Raw genomic sequence first — 18,719 nt, 5'->3', positions numbered from 1 at the left:
CAGGCTGTGTTTACAATGTGCTTTTCTCTTAAAAATTACCACTGTAACACTACCAGCAATGCAGCTCCACCATTGTTAGAAACAGTGGTAGCTCTAAGGTCCCCGCGTTTTTATTTCTGTGTCATGTGACTCTTTTTCAAACACATCTAGATGATGTGGTAGAAACCATGGGAAAGGCATTTGTAAACTAGAGAGCCACATTTCCTGCCACAGGGAGAGCAGAAGCCATTCAAAACAGTGTTTCTGAGACCATATTTCTGGCTCATCTCTCCAACAGGACCACGTCACATCCCGCTTTGCATCCCTCCCCGACTCCATTTTTGCACCCCCTCAGACACAAGGTCCTTGACTTTAAGGGCCATTTAAGGCCCTTCTTCATTTAGTCACACTCTCCCTATCAGGCCTAAAGGCTTATCTTACTGCTAGCCCTCGCCTTTGCTCTGCAAGTGATGGTCCACTTGCCTGACCACTTCTCACTCAAGCCCATCTGTGCTTTCTCTCATGCTGCTCATCTTTGCATTGGAAAAGCTCCCTGGTAAAATCCCTGAAGCTACCACCTCCCTGGCAAAATCCCTCCTCAAAAGCTAACTCTGCTGCAATATCTACAATGGCTGGGCAAGTGATGAGCTGTGGCTTGTTTTTCCTGATCAGCTCTGTTTTACTGTTCACTCTGACCTTATCCTCTCAACTCATCTCCACTCTGTTTGTCTGTTTCATCCAGATGACACAGCCCATCACATACACACTGGGAGCTCTCCAAGTCAGAGGCTGCCTTCGTCGTTAGATGTCTGTACTGCACATAGCGCAATAAGGCCCCAATCCTTGACTGGAATGCCTAGCCCTTCCATAAAAGAAACAAACAACAACTAGGGGGAAATTTAAGAAAAAGCTCAGAGAATTCAACACCGTGGTTTGTTGGTCTCCATGCTGAGAAAAACTGGGACCTCCTAATTAAGACTCTTGCATCTTCAGTACAGCCATAATTCACATTGCGTTATACAGATGCAAATTACAATGCTGTGAGAGGTGAACATTATAAGAACAGAGCAAATGATATATAAAGATTCATAACTCAATTTTACAATTAACATGAATAGCCAGATTCTGACAAAATATGTGAATAAGGGTATCACAATTTGGCCCTAACATCTGAGTCTATTAAAGAGACATACCAAAATAAACCACCTATGGAAAACATTCAACAGAATTCTGCCTTTAGTGAATCAGAATACACATATATACACTTTAAAAGCTACAGTGTGATAGGATGCAAATATTGACAAATCCGGACACAGCAGAAATGGACTACTGCTATCTGTGTTCCTACAGTATGCAGCCACTAGTGGAAAATGAAATTATTTGTTGATTGAATTATTTAATGGAAGCAATGCTACACATACTATTATACAATCACCATCTAAACAGAAGTAGGATAGTGCCCTTAACATACTATAAAATCCCAGACTGAAAGGATTAAATGTGTGATTAAAAATAAAGAGAATTTGTTAAAGTTTAAAAGGAAGTGCCAAACTGATGACTCTGCAAAGTAAAAACCTCTGTGTCTCTACAGAACAGCTGGAGCATGGACACCGGCTCCATAAGCTTCTCCCACAACTATTCAGCCTCAATCTGGAGGGATCACATCTGGAGTAAGAGGACATATTAGTCTCCATGGCTCCCTAAATCCTTGAACACTCTTGTAAGACTTCTAACAGTCATGGAATTAGATCCAAATGTGGCAGTGGGCTTTATTTGGTGGGTTGTGGACACCTGTCCATAAGGAACTGGACTGACACCCACTAGCTTAGACCACCAGGTTAGAAGCAACATTCAGCTGGCAATGACTTTCTATCACTATCCACATGGACAAGATTTGACCCCATGACAATCTCTATGCCACTGCCATCCCCGAAAGTGAACCACTTCAATCCTTTACCCACACAGCTGATTTTAATACTTTCCTCCTCCTATCAACTTGATTCCCATTCAGTAACTATGAGCTCAAGTCACCCGAACAGCAATTTTGTAAAATCCTAAATGCAGCTAGAATTTAGTTTATATCCCCTCCCTTTTTGTTTGATGACTCCCTCAAAGTGGTATCTTCATTATTTATTTCATTTTATTCCAGGACCATCGGGGGAAAAAATAGTAATATAAGTCATCTTTATCGAATGGTCAGGAAGGCCCCTATTTAGTAAAGCAAGTAAGCATGACTTATTCTGTGTCTATTGTGCAAAGCACTTAAGCACATGTTCAGGTTCCAGTGACTTCAAGCGCATGCTTAAGTGTTTTGCTGCGTAGGAATGAGTTTACTTGTGCTTGAAGTAATCATCAACATGTTCCCATAAGTGTTTTGCTTAATTGGGATGCTATACAGGCAACAGAATCATCAGAGAAAGCATATTTCTTCTCAAAAAGAAAAGGAGTACTTGTGGCACCTTAGAGACTAACCAATTTATTTGAGCATAAGCTTTCGTGAGCTACAGCTCACTTCATCGGATGCAAACCTGAAACCTGTCATATTTCTTCTAGCATTCTATTACAGCCTCTTACATCTGAAATGAAGAACACAGGCAAAGGTATTAGACACTGAGTTACCAGACTTCATTGTATTAGCCATACCTTTAGGACCTGCTCTAAGTTCTCCAGCTTGGCTTGGAGCTGGTGTTTCTCCTTCACAGCCAAATCTCGTTCTTTGGTCACTATGGTGAGGGTTTCTCTAAGCTGAACATAGTCTGATTTCACCTAAAAATATAAAAAAAGTAAAATAAAATAAAAAAGAAGCGTGAGAGGTAAAGTACTCTCAATGTAGACAATTTACCAAGAGAAAAGCACATCTGAAATGAATACCAGTCGCTTGTGCAATTCTGCCCAAGGCCATCAAATGGGGACAGGAAAAAATATAAAGCAGAAAATAAGAGATAAGAAACAAAAGCAAAAATTGAAATTAGGTAAGGGGTTAAACTTAAGTGAAAAAAGGAAACAGTAGAAGAAGGCAATTGTGTGAGTATATCATGTGTGTGAACATACACACACGCACACAACCACTCTCATTTGGTACGGTTACAAACAATCTGATAATCAAAATGTAATTGGGCATAAGTTAAAAAACTAAAAGGAAAAGGCTAATACATATACCAGTAAATGGGCAAAATAGATAAAAGTAACTCAGATCAAATAGTTTTGTTACACCTCACTCTACCCTCACCTTTTTGTCTGTATGTCGTTTATCTGGGCTCCAAACCTGCACAGAGATCTGTCAGTGTAGATTTCTGATACCGTGTTACTGCAGGCAGATGTAGGGAGCTGCTAGACAATGCAGCTGTTTGCAGGATCAGAACCCTCAACGGTAAACTCTGAGGCCCTGGTCTCTCAAACATCAGTGAGTAAACTTATTAATGTAGATATTTCCATAGATTTTAATAAGGCCACTTGGGTGAGTAGAGAGACACACATGCTTAAGTGTCTGCAGTATCAAGCCTTGTGTTTGTAAAGTGCCTACCACACTGGGGTTCTGTAAATAAAAGCAACGTCCTAAGATTCTTCCTCCTCATCTGAGGTTGCAGAGATGTAAGTATAAACAGATCACATGTATACCATTTCTGATTTAATCTTTTGACTTCATCAAGTCAGCCTGTTCTAAATTAATAATAAGCATGAGCAACAGAGGAAAATTAAAATGTACAATCAAATTATTTTCCGTTCTGAAGGAAAAGAAATATTCACATTGAGCAAAAATTGTGTTTTCCCTTAAAATCTTTGTACATGTCCTATTTCCAAATAAGATAACGTCATGAGGTTAAGTTATTCAGCAAATAAGGCTTAACTTCTTGTTTATTTTACCCCAGAGTTAGCTTAGCCTTTCAATGCAAGTAACTAAGTACAAAATAGAGCATTTTGGGAACTTTCAAGTCTGCACATAATATGGGGACTATGTAATATGTAGTATACATATACATTGTATATTTAGAAAATAAATTATTCCATCAATATTCCATGGACCAGTTCTTTTCCTTGACCTTTTGATCCATATCTTCAGCTAATGTAAACTGGTTTCAATGGAGTGTACAATGTGAGAATCTGGCCCTTTACCTCTCAGCACTGTCTAGGTTTAAGCACAAACGATGAGTCCTGCAATGTAACAATTACAGAGTATATCACATCAGGAATTGAAATCTTCAGAACATAACACCACAAAGAACATTAACAATTCAAATCCACTACTAACAGATACAAAGATAGATATATAGCGTTCACAAAAACGTGACAAACACACATCTTCACAACGCTGCTCGCAAGGACATAAACGAAACAAAGCCCATACCATTTTAGCTCAATAAGAGTCTGGACAGCATCTGTTTTCTTTGTCCAATTGACAATCAGAAATGTAACAGTGAAAGCAGGATTAGTGAATGCAGGGCTGGGTAAGGGAAGGAAAGGCAGCGCAATAATTATAGGGAAAAAATGTGTAGACTTCGATTGTGGGTCAAAGTTAGTTTCTCCTTTCCAACACAGCTATAGAGGGGACAAGTTCTCTTTTTGTTTGATTAGTAAAGCTGCATTTTTTTTTAAATCCAAAGACATTACACAACTTCCTACGGTGATGTCCGTTCAGAGAAACCCTGGAAAACCACATTTTCCCTCTGGCTACAGTTTGTTAACTCGTGAATTTCACGACGGTTCAAATTGAATCTAAACTGTTCAATGTAACCCTGCTATTTTCTTTACAGAGGGCTTTTCAGAATGCAATGGACTGGAAAAGAGAAAGAACAGATCTTGTTTTCCATGAGAACTAATGCAATTACCAGCACCCTCAGGAATTTTTTTTTCCTCCGTGTATATTTTTATTTTCCCTTTCCATTCAAAACTCTTTACCGTAGGAGACATTCATTTAAACAATGGCTTTTCAGAAGTTATTAACTTCCTCCGTACTTGGTATGGTCTTTCGCTGCTCAGACTGCTTGATGTACATTGTAAAAATATAATGTGGTGAGTAAAGGGAGGTGATGAGACATTGCCATTGACAATGCAAGCGTGTTATTGTCTGTGATTCTCAGCTGATTTACTAACGATGGATGAACCACAAAGGTTTGGAGCAAGCTCCAAGAAAGGGTGTACAGTTCAGCATGAAAAAAATAATCATTTAATTGAGATAACTGGGCTCGAACCAGGACCAAACTAAGGTCATTACCTGGGGCACCCAATTCTGTCATCTAAAAATACATGCCAGGTAAAGAAGACACACACAAAAACACACACAAAAGAACCAAAAATTGGGGAATGTCTTGGGATGAGAAAAAGAGAGAGAGAGAGATTAGAGGAGGGAGAGAAGGAGAAAGTATGGATGGATAGATGGATATCTAATGGGTTGGGAGATGTGGGGAAGGGTAAAGAGAACATAGGCAGGACCGGCGCTAGGCACCAGCAAAGCGAGCAGCATTCCGGCCACCCCCCCTTTTTTTTGCTTGGGCAGTTGCGCTCTTGGAGTGGCAAATTTTTTGCTTGGGGCGGAAAAAACCTAGAGCCAGCCCTGAACATAGGAATGCAAGTCCTGGAAGAGAGGTTGAGAAGGTAGTGTCCGGTGATGGGAAGAGAGCTATTATGGGTGGGAGTTGTCATGATAGACATGACAGAAGGGACATCGTGATAAATGGTGTCAGAGGAGGGAGGGAAGATTTTGTAAAGGATGTCTTTAGTGGGAAGGACGTGAGGGGAGACCAAAGGGAGAAAAAGACTTGCGACAGGTTGTAGGTAGACCTGAAATAAAGGGGAAAAAAGCGGGGGCGGGAGGGAGATTACACAGGAACTGGGAGATATGGTATAGGGGGAAAATGCGGGAAACAGAGGAAAGAGAACTGGAGAAAGAAAGCAGAAGTGGAAACATAACAAAAGGTGGGGGAGCAGAACAGAGAAATGAGAGGACTGACATGAATGTAAAAGGGAAAGAACGAAAGCGAAAGGACAATCAGAGAAAGAAATAAAGAAATGGAAAAAGGAAGAGGAAAACACAAGGAAACACGCATTTCTTTAGGGCTATGCAACTCTATTTTGATTTTATTCGTGCTGCTTATATGTTTTCAGATGCAATCCATAAGGAATGAAGGGGACAGGAAAGGCGATACACCGGGGAAGTCACAGATAAGGGCCTGGCTCTGGGTTACAAAGGTAACTCGCCAGCAACTGTGGATGCTAATTATAGCTGAGAGCAGATATTTGGAGGGCATGGGAAACGTGGCTTTATGGGAGGCAGGACCACGAGAAGGCAGGCGTGTGCTGGCACTTCCTCACCATACACACATGAAACATCATGACGCAACTCTCTTAGTGTTGTATCACAACTAAGTTTGCAAACATTACTGAGGGCACCCTGACTCTTAAAACTGGTCTTCTAAAAGGATGAGAACATCTGCCTATTGACACAGAAAGTAACAGCAGTACCTTTATAAAAATAAACGAAAGTAATAGTAAAATAGGCTTTGTGTCTTGAGCTCGTGATGGTGTTGTCTAGTGGCTGCTCCACAGAGAGGATAAGGATAATGCTGCCAACTATGACAAATTTCCCTTGGTCTGGGGGTTAAAAGATACAAGTCTATTAATTTGGATCAGAAGGACCACAATTCTAGTCTTTGCTCACCTATGTGAGTGATTTATACAAGGACTGTATCTGAGAAACACATGGTTTTGTTAAAATAGGAACTTCCTGCAATAAAGTTAGAAGATGACAAAGAAATGGCAACCCAGCGGTACAGAAAAGGCAATTTTAGGGCCAATTTTTTTTTTGGTTTTAAGACGTGGAGCTTGTCTACAGGGGAAATAACCCACAACAGCCATTGTGGAATAGCTATTCCAAATGAATTCCCAAGTGGACACTCTTGTTCTGTGCTAAGAGTGCCTTTGTGCAGTTTAGCATAATCCACAGTGGAAGTGATTAGGCTGCGAGTGTGGAATAGCTATTGCACTTTAAATTCACATGATAATTTATTTCACAAAAGCTTTCCTCTGTAGACAAGCCTTTAGTGATAGCCTACTACCCAAAGTAAGCATAAGGTTCGTATCTATTACTGATGACAAACTGACAAGTAAGATGGATTCATAATTAATCCAGCATTTTGAATTAGTAAGAATGTGTTTAACTTGTTAGTGTGGCCTAGTGGATAACTCATTAGAGAAAGATTTAGGAGGTCTGGGTTCTATTATACTGCCACTAGCTTGGTGGATAACCATGGCCAAGTCACTTCACCTACCCATCTATAAAATGGAGATGATACTAACCTCCTTTTAAAAATGCTTTGAAATCTATGCATGAAAAGCACTATATAAGAGCTAGGTATTATTGTTATTGCTTCTATCTCCAGGAGATATATATGTGCATATATGCTACATTAAATAGATGACAGATAGATGTATGTATACTTCGCTCATTAACAGTTTTCTCAATAAGCTTATTCATAGACAATTATATTTAGTATGATATATCTATAATATAGTTAAGAGATCTAACCTACAATAATTGTATTTGAAGATACAAACTAAAGTCAGATTCTATTCTCACAACCCATTTACACCAGTATAAAAGAGAAGCATCAGAACTAATGTCCTACTTGTAGGAGTGTGCCTTTGTACATTCATAAATTGATCATTTTCCTTAATAATAAATCTTATTCTACAGTGTGGCAGACAACATTCCTATTTGATTTTAATAAGGGATTACATGATAATATGGTACATCCATTTACTGAATGATTTCCAATTTTCTTACGTCTACTAGTAATAATTATCTGGATTTAAAAAAAAATTATTTGACGTGTGGTGAGCATTCCTTGTTTCTGCTGTGGATTTTTTTTTCACATGGGAAATAAAGGGCTATGGGATCAGACAGTGCATCCCAGAGTTCTTCTGACAATGTACCTTGGGAAGATTTGTATTAGAGACGTGTGGAATCTGCAGATGTTTTATGTGCCTATCAGAGAGAGAATATTTCATCCAAGGATCTCAAAGCCCTATAAAAAACACTTTAAGCTTAATGATTATCCAAATGGTCCTAATAATCTGTATCTAATCCTCCTCCTTTAGAGGTTCAGGTCTTAATAAACAAAGATATCTGTGTATTTTCACTCTGTACCTTGGGAAGAAACAGGGGAAACACATCTCCATAAATAATAATAATAGTATTTTGTACTTCCACAGCACAGTCTGACCAGGACTTTCTCCTCCTGAGGATTTTGCATTAAATCACACAGACAACTGTACCCAGAACAGCAGCAGAGTGTTCAAGGAGTCTGTCACTCACTTTTTTTTTTTTTTTTTTTTTACAAAATATGCACTAAAAGTGATTTTAATGATCTCTCCAACAAGCTGTCTGTTTAAGAACATATGGGATATGCATGAAATTGAATTACAGATTTGAGCACTGCTATCAAAGCCCCCAGTGGCAAAGACAGTTGACCTAGATAGATCCATAGTAAACAGTCATGATTTCATGAGAGAAACACTGGGAACATTTTGCTCTGTGATGACTCTGCGTTAAACGCACACAAATGTGTGCGTCATCCACAAAGCTTTTCATTCCATATATTACCACACATCAAACACTTCTGTCACTTGGGTCAGTTATGAAATCTATAATATTAATGAAGTACCTTCAGTTTTTCATAATACTTAAATCCAAAGACTATGGAGTTACTAGAAAAATACCACAGTTTATTTCATTGGTAAGGAGCTCATTTAGCCAAGCAGTGAAAGAACATTTCTCCCTGTGCCAAATACAGTTTACTTACACTGATAAATGCGCTCTGCAGGCCTGCAATTAATTCTGCCATAGGCAGACCACAACTGCTGAGATCAGACTAATTTACCTGTTACAGAGATAAGCACCCTAATACTCTCTGCTTTAATACTGGATGTTAGTGAACCAGCCAACTTCTCATACTACTACTTTCAGAGTAACAGTCGTGTTAGTCTGTGTTTGCAAAAAGAAAAGGAGTACTTGTGGCACCTTAGAGACTAACCAATTTATTTGAGCATAAGCTTTCGTGAGCTACAGCTCACCTCATCGGATGCATACTGTGGAAAATACATAAGATGTTTTTATACACACAGACCATGAAAAAATGGGTGTTTATCACTACAAAAGGTTTTCTCTCCCCCCACCCCACTCTCCTGCTGGTAATAGCTTATCTAAAGTGATCACTCTCCTTTGTAAGTGATCACTTTAGATAAGCTTTGAGAGTGATCACTTTAGATAAGCTATTACCAGCAGAAGAGTGGGGTGGGGAGAGAGAAAACCTTTTGTAGTGGTAAACACCCATTTTTTCATGGTCTGTGTGTATAAAAACATCTTCTGTATTTTCCACAGTATGCATCCGATGAAGTGAGCTGTAGCTCACGAAAGCTTATGCTCAAATAAATTGGTTAGTCTCTAAGGTGCCACAAGTCCTCCTTCTCATACTACTACTGTCTCTGAGAAAACATCATCCCATATAAGGAAGAGGTTACATTTTCCATTCATAATTGTTCCTATAAAACATATATGTTAGAAACATATTTTGAACATGCAATATACACACTACCCATCTTTATATGTGCACATCAGCAGGCAACCAAATCAGAGCCTACATAAACTGCACACCCTTTCTGTATGCAAAACCTGCATATATGCATATTGAAGGATCTTCTCCCCCAGGCAGAGGGCCAGCACAAGAGCTATGCACAATTAAATACCACTTAAGACTTATTTTGGAGGCTTAAGTGTTGTATAGTTTCTGTGATGCCCTTTGCATAGGAATGAGTTTTTCACCCTTTGTGCTGTGCACAAAACAGTTAATGGTTCCTCTATTTTCACACAAGACTGCCCTGGTTGTGTGCATATATCCTTATTTGTGTTCATAGAATTGCTGGTGCAATTTAGGTGCCTGTTTTTCAAAATTAAGTCTTAATGAGTTTTAAAAAAAACCCTATACAAAAAGAAATGAAAATGGTTCTTATTGTGATTTGTATGTGACCATAATGAGCTTATTTTACGTGTATTCTTTCTCTTTGAGGGCTGATCTATAATAGTGTTAAAAATCTTCCTATCTTTAATACGTAGCAGTTGCGTAGAGGTTTACATTTTCAAAAATACTAGACAAACTAATCCATACTCCCAAATCCCTCTGGCTATTATCAGTGAAAATGAGGCACAGACGGTTACATGATTTGCCTAAGTCCACACAGCAAATCTAAGGATAGAATTCAGAATTCCTAGGTCCGAGCCCTGTGCTTAGACTACACACTTCTACCTCATGGCTGGTTTTTCTGCCTAACATTAGTTTATTTTTCATTACACTTTAACTGTTTCTATTTCACATTTTTTCCTAAAAATTCTTCCTTACACTATACCCTCCAATTATTTATTTTTGCCCTATCAATTTGGGAAGGGAACATGCTCATGGGAGCCTAGAAAAATATTCCACACAGAATATTAAGTATTTTTGTATTGGAATACCAATTATCTCCATGCAGACTTTGAGGAAGGAGTAGAGCAAGAGTACCTCTGTGCACCTGTAATTAAGAATCCTGATAATGAAGTTCACTCTCTTAATCACAGCTATCAGTGAGCTGATTGCCAAGCCTGACTCAGGAAGGAGAGCAAGAACATGTGCTAGGAAAATGGCTCCATACACGCTGAAAGCTTTCTCTGTATTCCATAATATTGTCCACACCACCACACACACTCAAATAAATGGTCATAGGTCCATTGACTTAAGTACAGGGATAGACCCTCAGCTGGACTAAACTGTCATCACTCCCAGTTGCTGTAAATTCCCATGTACATCAGTGGAGCTTTGACAACGTACACTAATTGAGGATCTACCCCTTGGTACCACATTAGCATTGTTTGGTGAGGGGTATTGGCCTCTGATGCACTGCTCTTTTCCTGGCACTCAGTGCAAGTATTTTGAGGGCCTGTTCCTGCTCCCGTTGAAGTCAATGGGAGGTTCTGCAGGACTGGGCCCTAGAGATTTTTAAAAGCCCCGGGTGTGTCTGAGACCTGCTCCACGGATCTCCTGGATGGATATTTGTGCTTGACCACTAGCCATGGTTTAAAGGAGCTCACCACAAGTGCTTCAGCCTGCAGGTAATTGTGCCTGGGCTATGCCAGGGCCTAACATGTAGAACCCCAAATAATCCATATCTCTTAACTTTAAAAACAACTTAGAATGGTTTTATTCTGAGGAATTTGTTCTCTTTTAGTTTGACTGCTGTTACCCTATTATCTATTCCTTCTTTCCCATTTCAGTTTTTCCTCAGATAACTCACTTCATATACAATTGGCTTTATTTTTATTTTATTTTTTTTAAAAAGGTTTTAGGGGACAGATGATCTTTGAATTTTCCTTTTTTGAAATGGGTGGAATTCAGACTGTAAGCCCTTTGGGGCAGGGACTATTTTTTGTTCTTTGTACAGTTCCTGGCACAGTGAGGCCTTGGTCCAGGACTGGGGCTCCTAAACACTACAATGCAAATACTACTACTAAGACTGCTAATGGGTTAGTTTTAACCTATAAAGCCCTAAATGGTGTGGGTTAACTGAGAGGTAGCTTCTCTCTGCCTGACATACTGTCACAATCCAGATGTCTGGAAGCAATGGAGCTAGAGCCCCTTTAATCTATATGAGATGGGGCTGCTTGCGGGTCATTCCTGAAGAAGCCCTCTCTTGGTTGGCCAGAGCCCAGATTTGTTAACCTTCAGGCATGCTGCAAAGCTCATCTTTTCTCCTTCTTTGTTAACACGGCTGAGGAGAGTGTGTACTGAGGTGGATCTACTTATGGGAAGTCCCCTGTTTACATTGATACTGTCATTTTGAATGTAGGGAACAGGTACCCAGAGCACTACACGAGTTTCAGTGAGCTGTATTCTAAACATCTTACGAAACAAATAAACAAACAAACACAATTGGTGAAATCTGAGCCCACTGAAGTCAATGGTAGTTTTGCCTCAACTTCAATGGGGCCAGGATTTCACCCTCTGAATTTAAATTTGTTTTTGCAAGGTTGTTTAGTACATTGGGCAAAGAGAGGTGCTTTATAGCTATAGTTTTTTATTATTACTATTACAACTACAATAAGGTAATTAGGGCTAACATTCTTCAATACTTTCTTAAGCCTTCCCTGCATTAGCCCCACATGCTACGTTTGTCTGAGGTAGAATGTAAACTGCATGGGGTATGGACCCTATCTTTATGTGGCTAGTGAAGGTTACATTTAGCGAGCTCTGTAAACCAGTGCTTCTCAAGCTATCTGATGTGGGGGATCGGCAATTTTTTTTTCCAATGTGCGCGCAGACCGGCAGCTGATGGCTCGCGGACCGGCATCGGTCCGCGGATCACCACTTTGAGTAGCACTGCTGTAAACAACAGTAGTGGGGAAAGGATGACGCTGGAAAGGTATTTAAAAGAAAAACATCATGAGAGAGAAACACTAGACAGATGGGGTGGATAGATCTAAATAAGCCATATGGCCTCTTTCCATCCCAAAATATTATTATGCTCCTGATTTACATAGGAACCACTTTGATTCCTCTCCAATCTGCTCTGAAGAGCAGAAAATTTCAGTTCTGTTTAGAGATCGTGTGCTATGTATGAAGTCACACAGTACATACATAACCACCCTCTATTCTCAACCGTTCACCTTTACCAACCAGTCCTGGCTGGCTCAGAGATTAAACAGCACAAGTTTTAGCTCAGAATTTCAGTCCTGAGTCTACATATTTGAAATATGCACTTCAAAGGGGCCTAAGTGAGGTAGGCAACCAACTCCAGTTGATCTTTGATGTTTGCAGTGTTATTGCAGTCTCTGATATGAGTTACTTCTGGGGGAATTCTGTGCCATTGCGCATGTGCAGAATTTATGTCCCCTGCAGATTTCTTTGCTTCCCCATAGAAAAATCACTTTCTGACAGGGAAGCAAAGGGAAGACACAAGAGCGGTCATGTGACCCTCCCTAGCAGTATCTTTCAGGGGCCCATGGCAGCCGGCAGAGAGGTAAATCACTGTGAGGCTAGAGGAGAAACTGGGGAAGACCCGGTGGGTGGCTCCTATCCTGCGCTGGGCTCAGCTCCTAGTCCTGGCTGGGCTGGGGAGGATGGGACTTCCTCTTCCCCTGCACGGCATCCAGGGCCGGGTCAGCCCCATGCCCCAGATTTCTCCCCTGGTGGCAGAAAGCTCTGCAAACTCCCCCATCTCCTGCTGCAGGGGGAGGGATCCCCATACAGGGAGCTGCTCTCCCATCCGCCCAACCCCCAGGCAACCAGACCCCCTCTCACCAAGCCTCACCCCCCACACTCAGAGCTCCCCCTCCGAGCCCCACTCCACTGCACCTGGACCACCCTGATGAGCCACCTGCACCCAGATCCCCACCCCACTGAGCCCCAACCAGCTGCACCTAAATCCCCACCCCACTGAGCCCCCACACTCAGACCCCCTGCTGAACTCTATTCCCGCACACCCAGACCGACCCCCCCGCTGAGCCCCAATCACCTTCACCCAGACCCCTCTGCAGAATCCCATTACTGTTGCACTCAGAACTCTCCAACAAGTCCCCCGCATCTGGATTCCTCACTGAGCCACCCACAACCCAGATTGCCCCACACAGAACCCTCTCAACCCACACCTGGATCCCCCCACACTTGGATCCTGCCTTGCTGAGCCTGCCTGCCCATACCTAGTGCACCTGGCATGGATGGGCAGGGCCCTGGTGTGTTTCTGGGACAGGCTCGGTCCTTGCATTGTGTCAGGGTTGGGCGCAGCTTCACCGCTGAGTCTGTGTCCTGGGGGGAGCTGCACAGTGATCTCTCACCTCTGTGGAGCCAATGGCCTATGCTCCCCAATGTCGTGCTGGAGCCTCCACATTTATTGACAAATAAAATTTGCAGAATTTTAAAATATTGTGTGCACAATTTTAATTTTGTCGCCGCAGAATGCCCTCGGGAGTAATGAGTTGTGTGCAAGACTAGCCCTCTAAGCCAATGTAAAGTAATACTTTTGGCTCAATCTAAACTTGTTTAGGGACTAGATTGTGAGTATCCCTTGTGCAGCCACAAAGTACCTCTTTTCCCATTTTATATGCTCCATGCACAGTCACTTGCAGTTGTAACCCCTGCACTCAGGGAAATGCAGGGACAGTTCTCTTGGTGTCCCTCCCTGGGGAAGAGGCACATTGCCCCAAACCAGGTGGGGCTGTAACTCTGCCTCATAGTACAGGCCAGGTACAGCAGCCAACAGAGAGAACTCTCCTAACGGATGATGCGGCTTTCTCAGTTTTTCTGCGCACTGAGCCAGTCAGGGTGCAATTGTGCCTTGTTTGGGCACAATCTCTCCTTGCACTCCTTCTGGAGCAGTGCAGCACAACACCCCTCCTCCCCCCACAATGTGGGCAAATGGCTATATGCTAGTTTGGCCCTCAAAAGCCACAGCTAATCACTCGTGGGAAAGGTTCAATTTATCACCGTTTTCTTGTCAGATCTTGCTCTAGTTGAGGCTTATAGCTAGACTGAGTGCAGCACTCCAGGGGAAGGTTCCAGAAGGACTGTGCCTCAGGAACCATAATCCCTTCCTGAGTTCCTAGGTAGACAGAGGTAGAGAACAGGTTGCATCAGTCATAGGTCCCAGCCTTGCATCCTCACCAGCCATTTCAGGCTGAGGGATTCATGAACTTCCCCAGACACACTGTCCGCTAGGCAGGCACAAGATGGCGGAGAATTAGATGCCAGAGAGTCAAAACTAGAAGTGGTTGAAAATGTTTTTTGGCAAAACTGAAATGTATTGATACTTTGTTAGTTTTAATTAAAAAAAATAAGAAAAATTGACAAAAATCAGGGGGAAAATTGTTTTTGTCAAAAATTTACATGGGCTGGTGGGAATAATTTCCTGACAAGCTCTAGTGAAAACCACTGCAAACAGCAATTTTCACCCAAAACTTCACAGGAATTTAGAGTACAATGAGAAGATGCTTCAATGACAAAGCACACCTCACCAATGTTTGTCTGTGTGTCTTAATTATTCATTTTCTTCTGGGGAGTAACATTTGTTCACCGAAAAATACACTGTTCATGAATTCAAATGTGGTTTTAAAACCAAACATTTTAATGTCCTTTGTGGGTCACTAGCAGAGAAGCAGCAGGACTGTGCTGTCTGCTTTTAGCAGCTCGGCAGTGTGGCGTCAGAGATAAATGGATGTGAGAATGCTATTAGCATGTCTTCTGACTGAGATGTTACCTGGTCATATTGCAGTGCTTTGTGAGACAGACTAGCATATTGAAGGCTCAAGCGATTCTTCTCTTGCACAGCATCCTTCAGTTCATTTTCCTAGAACAGAAGAAAAGGTGTTATAGGCCACTCATCGACATTTTTTTAAATTGCATATATCTTAAGTAATCAATGGGCGTGCTTTATTGGATATTAATACATCCCTATGCATGCAGTCAGGCACAAAGCCGAAGGTCTTGAAGGTCCAAAACCTGCAGGGTTATTATGGACTATAAATGACTGTCACCACATTTTTCGATAGGGAATTTGGAGTTGGTAAAGTGGGTGAATCTGATTAAAGATCGGGGGCGAGGGATAGTTCAGTGGTTTGAGCCTTGGCCTGCTAAACCCAGGGTTGCGAGTTCAATCCTTGAGGGGGCCATTTAGGGATCGGGGCAAAAATTGGGGATCGGTCCTGCTTTGAGCAGGGGGTTGGACTAGATGATCTCCTGTGGTCCCTTCCAACCCTGAAATTCTATGATTCTATGAAGGGACATGACTTGACTCCACAGACCAGACAACTGAAATACACAACTCCCCATGGAGTTAATGAAGAGCCCTACCCTGGCAGCAGCACGACTTGAAGATGGCAAGATTCTTGCCCTAGCTTTTCCTGAAGAACCAGAAGGGAAGAGAAACCAGCAGGACCCTCAAAGTCAGAAGCTCATAGTACACCACAGCTACAACAGAGAGTCAGCAGCTACTGAGGGGCAATTATCTCCATTTTCTACTATCCACACACAGCACCTGGATACCACAGTGACAGGCACTTCAGACATAAGAACAGAAAGATAACATCACCCCAGATGTTATCTGCAGCTGTAGCTAGGTATACCAGTGGGCAACATGGCTGTAATGGGGTCCTCGGTGGGCCAAGAAGCCTAGCGGTTAGTGCCTACTCAGTCATGGGGCACGGGTAGTGGAGACCAGGCCTGCCCACTCCACCGGGCTCTAGCAGCATTCGCTATCCGGGAGGGCCCTTTAAGCTACCTTCCGTGGGTTGCGTCCCATCACTGCTTCCTTCCCTCAGCTTCTGGTCCCAGATAAGGGGAAAAGAAAAAGTAAAAAGGAAACCACAACTGCCAGCCTCGGCTGGGCTCTGTTCCTTCAGGGAGACTTCTCCAGCCTCTTTCGGAAGGAACCTTCAGGGCAGGTCTGCACTCCTCCCCAGCCTCCCCTTTCTGAGCTGGGTTGCTCTCTTTTCAAGGCTGTCTGCTGCTGGAGCATGTTCTGGAGGGTTGACGGGGAGGGGCTACCTGGGGCCAGTATCCTCATTTAACCCCTTCTGTCCCAGTGTGGGGTTTGTATACCCCATCACAATGGCACTATAAGGAGCATGAAATAAAGAAGAGTTAACAAACCACAAAAGATTAGGTGGTTAAAGTTCAGTCTTTGGGAACAAAAGAGGTGATTTCAGGTGACATAACTGAGCTTTTCTGTAAATCCTAAATCAGGCAGGGTCCTCTGCCTGTTCTGAAAACCTCTCTTTTTGCAGGAGTTTAAGAACAGTGACTATATGAAATCAAAGTCTCTCAGAGCCATCCCAAGGAAAATGACTGCTGAAAGCATTTTGGCAAGGAGTGAGACTTGACTGAAAGAGCTGGGTAAAAAAAGCAGTTACACTGCTGTGAATTTTTCCAGTAGGGTGGATTTTAGATTCTGTTCTTTTATTAATAAAACCATATCAAAGTACAACACATTCAGTCAGTTCATTTATTTATTTTTTAATTTAAAAGCTAAAGTAGGCTGACATTAACCGCTCATGAAAGTTGCAATCTCAGGGCTAACTTTAGGATTTTTGCTGACCTACGTAAACTGGAACTGCCCAACCCACAGGTTTTCATTACGACAGTGCCAACTGAAAATTCAGCTCAAGTTAGACAAAAGAATCACAAGGTTTGTAAACCTCTCAACAGCCCCACTGGCCCCCAAACGTGGCTCTTTGAAACTCCACTGATCTGCTTGGCACACAGAGCTCTTCTCACTCTACTTAGGTATCAGGCAAAGCAGCTGGAATAGAACTGCTCAAAAGTTTTCACATGCAATATATTGTTTTGTGAAAATTTCTTTTAAAAAAAAGCACACTTTCTGTGAAAAATTCTTCCCATTAACAATAATTTCCACTTTTTGCAAATTTTTCACAATATTTTTAACCAAAGATGTTCTTGAAATTTCAAACAAAATCATTTTCAAAATCACTATCTTTTTTTTATTTACCAAAAAACAGATTTTCAATAAGATGTGCTTTTCAATAAATAAAAAATTCCATTTCAAATTTTTTTCCATATTTCTACCAAACATTTTCTTTAAGCAAAATCATTATCCATATTTTTTGTTTACCAAAAACCAGGTTTTGAGTAAGAGAATGTGGTTTTCAGTAAACAAAAAATGTTGATAACAATTTAGTTAAAAAATGCCAGTTAAAATAATTGAAAATATTTCACAATAAAATGGAAAATGGGTCCACTTCGAATTTGTAAAATGGAAACAACTTTGGAATTTAAAATTTTGCTTTACATCTCCTCCTCTCCATCTTTCCCCCCACCCTCACCTCCTTTTACAACCTGCTCAAAGTTGCAAGCTGGAGGGAAGCGGGACTAAAAGAAGCCTAACTGGCTTCCACGCTATGTGAAAAAAAACACTTCTATTGCGCTTCCTTGTGCTTGGTTGCAGCCCACAAACACAGCAAACCTCAAGCACAAGGCTGAATTTGAAAGGGGTTAATATTCAGTGTAATTAGCACAGCTAATTTTTTACATATTAAAATACCATCCTGACTCTCTCATCCCCAGCACAGCTGTAAGATGTCTTCCCCTAACTTTTTCTGAAGCTCTCCTCTGGCTATTAAATATCGACTGCTACTATGTTGAGCATAAAAAGAGAAAGGCTGTAGTTTGCAGAGTATTCAGTCTCCTAGGTGCAGATGTATCATCTCACACATAAGAAGCTCATTAATTATAATTTCTCAAATTCTGTTCAATCCGTTGATCATGTGATCATCAATTAAAAGTGGCAGTCATGCTCTGTGGGATGCTAGACAGTTCTGTGGGGCAAAACAAGGAGAATTTTATAGCTTGTGTTCCATTTTAAAAGCTGTGAACTAAGTCAATACATATTTTTAGGATATGAGCAAACTGCACAAAAATAGAACAAACCCTTGGATATGCAATTTTTTTGCATTATTAAGCATTAAAAGTCATTTGTACAAAACCATAAATTTGCACTGTACTTTACAGAGAATAAGACATGTCACCTGCTCTTTACATTTTATAGGTCTTACCCTGCATCACCAAAGACGGATGGAGGTTTGCCATTGAGTTCAGTGAGTCAGATTCTCAGCTGGTATAAATCAATATAGCTCCACAGACTTCAATGGGACAACTTAACAGCAACTGATTGTCCAGCCCATGAGTGAAGGATCTGACCCTAAGACAGCC

General features: G+C 41.4%; 1 protein-coding gene across 8 annotated transcripts in view; it reads right to left on the bottom strand.

Moving 5' to 3' along the window:
* The window catches only part of RIMBP2 (RIMS binding protein 2), a 280,460-nt gene that overhangs the window by 110,240 nt on the left and 151,501 nt on the right, over positions 1–18,719 (bottom strand). For 7 of the 8 annotated variants that reach the window (XM_073312915.1, XM_073312918.1, XM_073312919.1 and 4 more), the window contains 2 exons: positions 15,253–15,342; positions 2,623–2,745 (listed from right to left, as the gene is read on the bottom strand). The gene's annotated coding sequence lies outside the window, so the exon portion shown is untranslated. Of the gene's footprint in view, positions 1–2,622; positions 2,746–15,252; positions 15,343–18,719 lie in introns of those variants that run through there. The other variant, XM_073312917.1, reaches the window with a different exon arrangement.

Source organism: Lepidochelys kempii, chromosome 15, assembly GCF_965140265.1.
Source record: "Lepidochelys kempii isolate rLepKem1 chromosome 15, rLepKem1.hap2, whole genome shotgun sequence".
Taxonomy (NCBI): Eukaryota; Metazoa; Chordata; order Testudines; family Cheloniidae; genus Lepidochelys; species Lepidochelys kempii.
Note: the sequence above shows the minus strand (reverse complement) of the source record. Positions and strands in the feature narration are given on the sequence as shown.